This window comes from Rhineura floridana, chromosome 3 (assembly GCF_030035675.1).
Source record: "Rhineura floridana isolate rRhiFlo1 chromosome 3, rRhiFlo1.hap2, whole genome shotgun sequence".
NCBI lineage: Eukaryota > Metazoa > Chordata > Lepidosauria > Squamata > Rhineuridae > Rhineura > Rhineura floridana.
Window position 1 is genome coordinate 210612997 of NC_084482.1, and position 6394 is coordinate 210619390.

Here is a 6394-nt window from a genome sequence, read left to right on the forward strand (position 1 = left end):
GTTTCAAGTCCTTGCTTCTTTGAAGAGGCGTCTGATTGACCACAGAGAGGAGGATACTTGACAATGACGGGCTGTTGGCCTGATCCAGCTCTTCTTAGGTTCTTACATGCTGGCTGGAGTTCACATTTGGTTTTAAAAACATGACATTTCTGCCTCTAGGGATTAGATACGTTTGGCTACTTGGAGTAGGGAGGGGGTTGTGAACTTCACACCTTTACCAATTTGTGTGTGTGACACAAGAAGCTTTTGGTTTTAGTTGTGAGGGTTTCCCATCATGGATTTCACGTTAATGTGAGCATGTGAAAAATGGAGGTTCTGTTGAAACAATGAACTCTTGTATTTTTTAAAATTACATTTTTAAATTATGTGGGTTACCACGTGTTTTTCTATTTCCTAACAATAAGCCCCTGAAAATGGTTCACTTGACCCAAAACGTGTCAGGCTAACTTAGGAATCAACATTCATTGGAGTCTCTGAGATACACTTCTCTTCCCGCCCTTTTTTGTCTTTTTGTTGACATACATTTGAAAATGCCATCTTCAAAGAGGAAATTTTGTAGTCTTAGGCTAATGGAAACAACACTCGTCACCATAACAGGAAACTGTTGGAGAAGGAGGTGGTTATTTTTATTTATTTATTAAATTTATATCCTGCCCTTCTTCCCAGAAGGAGCCAAAACCAAAACTATGTGAAATACAGCCAGGGTCTGTCTGTCTGTCTCTACTCCCCCGAAATGAAGCACTATTTTCCTCAGGGCCTGCTTATGAGCTTCCCCTTGGAGCATCTAGTTGCCCATTGTGAGAAAAGAATGCTCAGCTAGTTGGGTCTTTGGCCTGATCCAGCAGCCCGGCTCTTCTGATGTTGGAAGGAAGGAAACAAGGAAGGAGAGGTTGTATTCTTCTCCCACCGTGCCTTTTCAGGCTCGCTCAGCTCTTCCACTCCTTTTGCCATCCCTGGGATTGTTGGGGAAGAAAGGCAGTGTGGTGTGGTGGTTAGAATGTCGGACCTTGGGAGACCAGGGTTCAAATTTCAGCTCAGCCATAAAGCTCATAGGGCCACCTTTGATCAGTCGCTGCCTCTCAGCCTAATCTACCTTGCAGGGTTGTTATCTGCTTTCCTTTTGCCATCCCTGGGATTGCTGGGGAAGAGAGGCGGTGTGGTGGCTAGATTGTTGGACCCTGGGAGACCAGGGTTCAATTTTCAGTTCAACTATAAAGCTCACTGGGCCACCTTTGATCACTCGCTGCCTCTCAGCCTAATCTACCTTGCAGGGTTGTTATCTACTTTCCTTTTGCCATCCCTAGGATTGTTGGGGAAGAGAGGTGGTGTGGTGACTAGATGGTTGGACCCTGGGAGACCAGGGTTCAATTTTCAGTTCAACTATAAAGCTCACAGGGCCACCTTTGATCAGTCGCTGCCTCTCAGCCTAATCTACCTTGCAGGGTTGTTATCTACTTTCCTTTTGCCATTCCTGCGATTGTTGGGGAAGAGAGGTGGTGTGGTGGCTAGATTGTTGGACCCTGGGAGACCAGGGTTCAATTTTCAGTTCAACTATAAAGATCACTGGGCCACCTTTGGTCCTAATCTACCATGCAGGGTTGTTAGGAGGATAAAATGGGCACAACCATGTTCACCACCTTGAGCTCCTTGCAGGAAAGGTGGGAGATAAATATAACAACAACAACAACAATACTTAGAACTTCAATATGCTGATGATAATGTAGTCTCAGCACATTCAGAGAAAGATCTTCAAACTATCCTAAATATCTTTGCAGAAGCATATGGAAAGCTTGGGCTCTCACTTAATATTAAAAAAATCAAAGTGCTTCATCAACAGGTGTGAACTAGTCCCTCTGTAGCACCGATCCAGCTTAATGGTGTGACACTGGAAAAGCGTTGATCACTTCCCCTATCTTGGCAGCCATCTCTCTGTAAAAGCCGACATTGATGCTGAAATTCAACATCGTCTCAGCTCTGCGAGTGCCGCATTCTCCCGAATGAGGCATAATTGGCGGATCGGGAAAGTCACAGGGAGATCAAAATGCTTATTTACAAAGTCATTGTACTACCAACCTTACTGTATGCCTGTGAAACATTTATAAACGCCACTCCCAACTTGTTGAAAGTTTAAGCCTAGTGTTTGCCCTCATGCTTGGAGGAGAGAGAGAGACAAAGAGGTCTGCTCTCCCTCTCAAGAGAAAGGAGGACGAGGAAGGAGATGTGGTCAACATCCTATGCATATCAGTCTAGCAGGAAGGGAGAGACAGCAGGAGATCAAAGGATAGGTATTAGCCTAGCAACCAGGAGGTCTCCTCTATAGCTACCCTTTTTAACCCCATGCAGCCTCAACCCACCAGTTCAAGTTGAACCACATATTCCAACAGAGAGTTCTGGCAGGGAAGCAGGATGGCCTTGTCTTTAAGACAATGTGACTGCCAAATGTTGTGGTTTAAGTTAGTGCAGATACACTTATTTAAGTAGACCAAATACACACTCACCAACTTCTGGGTTGACTGTGGGGGACAAAGGGGGGGCATCGCTCCTGTCCAAACATGGCTACACTAAAATCCAGTACCAGTCCTACTCAGAGTAGAAGGCCCATTGCAACTAATGGACACAACTAAGTTCTGGGTTGTATTCAGTGCTAGTCCTGCTCAGAGCAGAAGATCCATTGAAATGAATGAACTGAAGTTAGTCAGCTCCATCAACTTCAATTGGTCTACTCTGAGTAGGTCAGTCAGATACAACCTTATCTATTTCTCCCTTTTTTCCCCAATGAGAAGCTGTAGTTTTTTGACTTGGCAAAAGGGGAGGGGGGTGGAGAGTCCTGGAAAGGAACCAGGATGGCCTCAATGGGGCTGCCAAATGTAATGTTGCTGCCTTTTAAGTCAGTGTCCATAGACTGATTAAAATAGACTGACACACACACTTGCCAACTTCTGGGTTGACTTACAGGGCTATCCTAACCATGTCTACTCAGAATGTAAGTCTGATTGAACTGAATGGGGCTTACTCTCAGGTGAACGGGGTGAGGATTGCATTGGATGCTTTGCTTTTATTGCAGGGGGGGAGTGCAATGTGGCTTCATGCAGGTCATGGGTTTAGGATGGGAAGAGCCACCGACCTTTCTTGTCAAGCTGATGGTTGACATTTGCAGCAACCTGAAGGATGTTTTGTATGGAGGATTTGGGGCTAGATAGCAAAGCCAGCCTTCAACCAAAAGCAACCAGAGGGGGGAAAGGGTGGGCAATTGAAGTCTTCCACTGCGGGAGTTTAAAGCATCAAGGCTCAAACTGTTCATAGTCCATTTGGTTGTAGGAACCTAGGCAGCTGCCATCTACCAAGTCCGACCATTGGTCCATCTAGCTCAGTGCTGTCTACACTGACTGGCAGCAGCTATTCAATGTTTCGTGACTAGTACATAGGGGCAAAGATAACTATTACAATAGTTACTGTATAGAAACAGAAGAGTACAACAAAAAGGCAAGAACAAGAGACCTATTCCAAAAGATTAGAGAAATGAAAGGGAAAATTAAACCAAGAGTAGGGCACATCTGAGTCTGAGCACATCCGCCCAAGAGGAACGCCGGGCCAGAAGAAAGAGCCCCCTCCCCCAACGCTTCCGCCTGCGGTCCTCATTCGGTCCTCTCCCTCCTCTCTTCTAGCTTGACATGCCTGCAGGGTCTCCTGGCGCGCACTGCCAAGCTGACCCCTTTAGGGGTGGCTTCCCCCCCCCAAGGCGGCAGTGCACCTGCTTCACATGGAGGAGGAAGCAAGTAGCCCCTCTCCGCAAAGCCAGGCCAGGTGAGCAGGCATCCCTTTTTGGGGGGAGGGGGAAGGTGAGGATGGCATGGCAGCGTCTGCAATGATGGCCACCTGGGGCTCAGGTCTTCCACATACGGAGAGCCCTGCTAGATCAGGCCAAAGGCCCATCTAGCCCGGCAGTCTGTTCCCACAATAGTCAACCGGACGCCGCAGGGACAAAACCCACAACAGGAGCCCTCTTGCACTTGGGATCCCCAATAACTGCTCCTATGTAGAGGCACAATGTCTCTTCTTCTGGGTGGAATATATGGCCAACTTGGCTGGAAGTCTCCTCCGTCATTTCATAGTTCTCTTCTCCAGCAGCCCCCATCAGCACATCTAGTGGCAGGGAGTTCCGTCCTTCAGTCCTTCCTCTTGTGTGTCCTGAATCTCCCGCCCTTCCGCTTCCCTGGAAGACCCCACCGGGTTCTAGCATTATGGGGGGGGGAAACAGCTCTCCCTGTCCACTCCATGCACCATTTTACACGCCTCCCGCCTTACGATGCAGAATAACAGGACACATGAAAGAGAGGAAAAGCGGGGAGGAGGAAGGAGGAGGGTGCCAGATGTGTAATGGCGGAACAGGAGTTGGATGCCCAGCCCAAGGGAAGGCCTTTGAGGGAGGGAAGGTGGCAGGGGGGAGCAGAGGGAACCCCCTCAAGCTCAGCCAGGGGATGGCAAGACCCTGCCCAGCAAAGGGTCCGAGGAGAAGCCAAAGGAGGGAAGGGATGGAGCCAGGGAGAGGGTTGAGAGGGTTTGGCACAAAGGGGGTAGACTAAACAGTTGCAGCGGGAGGATGAGCAGGAAAAGGGTAGAATAACGTATGTGAGGAGCAAACCTTTCCTCATATCTGTTCCTCCTCTTTCATTGCAGAACCGCAGATGGAAGAGGGTATCCCCTCTGGTGCTGTTCTTCAGCCTCCGCCCACTAGGTAACAGAGCCCACAGAGGCTTTCTCTGGCAAGCTGGAGCTCAGTTAGTCCTGCTTTGGGTTACGCGCACTTTAATTTTTGGGACCTGATGCAGCATTTTCTCCTCTACAGCTGGAGTCCGTGAGAAGAATCGTCCTTGCTGAGCTGTCCTGGCTGTGCCTCTAAACCAATGAAGGTAAGATCTCCATCCTGGAAGCAGAGAGCCAGCCCACAGGCCTCACTTCCCACACAAAGACATCGTCTGTAGCCTCATCGGGGCATGAGGGGGCCTCTTAGCTGTCACACCAGCTGATCTCTCAAGCTGTAGGCTCTTGAAATCCCAGCCCTCCCGCCCCAAGGCGAAACAAGTGGGGTGGGGTGGGGTGGGGTGGGGTGGGGGACAGAACTAAGTGGCAGTGGCCAGCTGCTCCCTCAGTGGTGAGGACTGATGACTGCAGCAGGAGGGGGCCAAATGATGCCAGGAGGGTGGTGAGGATGGGGGGCTGGCAGCCCCACTGGGCCAGCCAGGCGTGGGACCTCCATCAGTTGCCTAAGTATGCCAGGGGTGGAGTCTGGACCGTGCAAAGTCAAATAAAGCAGCCACAAGGAAGACTCACTTCTGTTCCTTTCTTTCCCACCCAGAAGAGCTGCAGATCGAAGATTTGGAATAAGAGGCAGGACAGCAAGGGAGGGAGCCCTGTTTCTCTCTGTGTGTGTGTGTTGCTTGAGCGCTTTTGTTGTTGTTATATATATATTGTATTTTTTAATCTTTAGATTCATAAATAAAGTCAATTTTGACTGACCTGCCATTTGTCTTTATGATCTGTGTGACACCAGATTACTTGTACCCCAAAGCTGTGATCTGCCACCTTCCCAGTGGGGCTGAAAACTCATATGTGGGGAGGGGGTTGGTGGCAGGTTTGAGAGGGCTTTGAAAGGAGGCATGCTAGGCAACGCAGCTACCCTCTTACTTTGCCCACAGAATGCCTCTTGGCTTGGTCTGGGGGGAAAATTCGATTCAGATTGCCTTTCAAGATGAATTGATCAAACTGTCTGATACAACATTAGAACTGAAACGCAGCCATCCTTTGATATGCACACTTATCCGAATTTTGCAATGCACTTCTCCAACCGAGTAATGTTTACAGAAATGCATGTATTGGGGGAAAATGTGCCCAAAGTGAAAATATTGGTGAAACTAACATACAAACATGCATCATATTAGGATAAATTGCTTGCAGAAAATGTGTACCTTAGTCAAGAGGACATACTAAAATGTATATATTAGGATACATTTGCACTACAATGGTGAAGAATTTTCATGAGGATTTTTTAAAAAGAAAAAAAAACACAAATTGTGGCAGAAATATGGAGAACCGAATTTTCAAACAATGAGATATGGAGAGAACCAAAATATACTGATGATTCCATCCCTACTCTGAGCTCAGCCCCTGACAAACATCCCTCAGCAAAGTTGCCCCAACCCCAAAAGCTGTGCAGGCCCTGCCAGCAACCGTCAGGGATGCTGGGAGTAGTAGTCCAATGCCATCTGGAGGGCATCGCCTTGGCTTCCCAGGTTACGGTCTAAGGGCACCTGAGGCTACCACATTGCTGAAGGGAGGAAGACGTGGATGTGGTCAGTTGTCTGGACTGGGGATTGCCTGGGAATCTGGAGCACCA

The 6394-nt window shown here is 48.4% G+C and overlaps 1 long non-coding RNA gene across 1 annotated transcript; it reads left to right on the forward strand.

The window, feature by feature from the left end:
- The first annotated feature begins 3586 nt into the window (after positions 1 to 3586).
- On the forward strand, positions 3587 to 5517 carry LOC133381479 (uncharacterized). Its single transcript, XR_009761677.1, has 4 exons — positions 3587 to 3804; positions 4678 to 4735; positions 4847 to 4910; positions 5357 to 5517. It is a non-coding gene; the product is annotated as an uncharacterized LOC133381479 (long non-coding RNA).
- Positions 5518 to 6394: the final 877 nt, after the last annotated feature.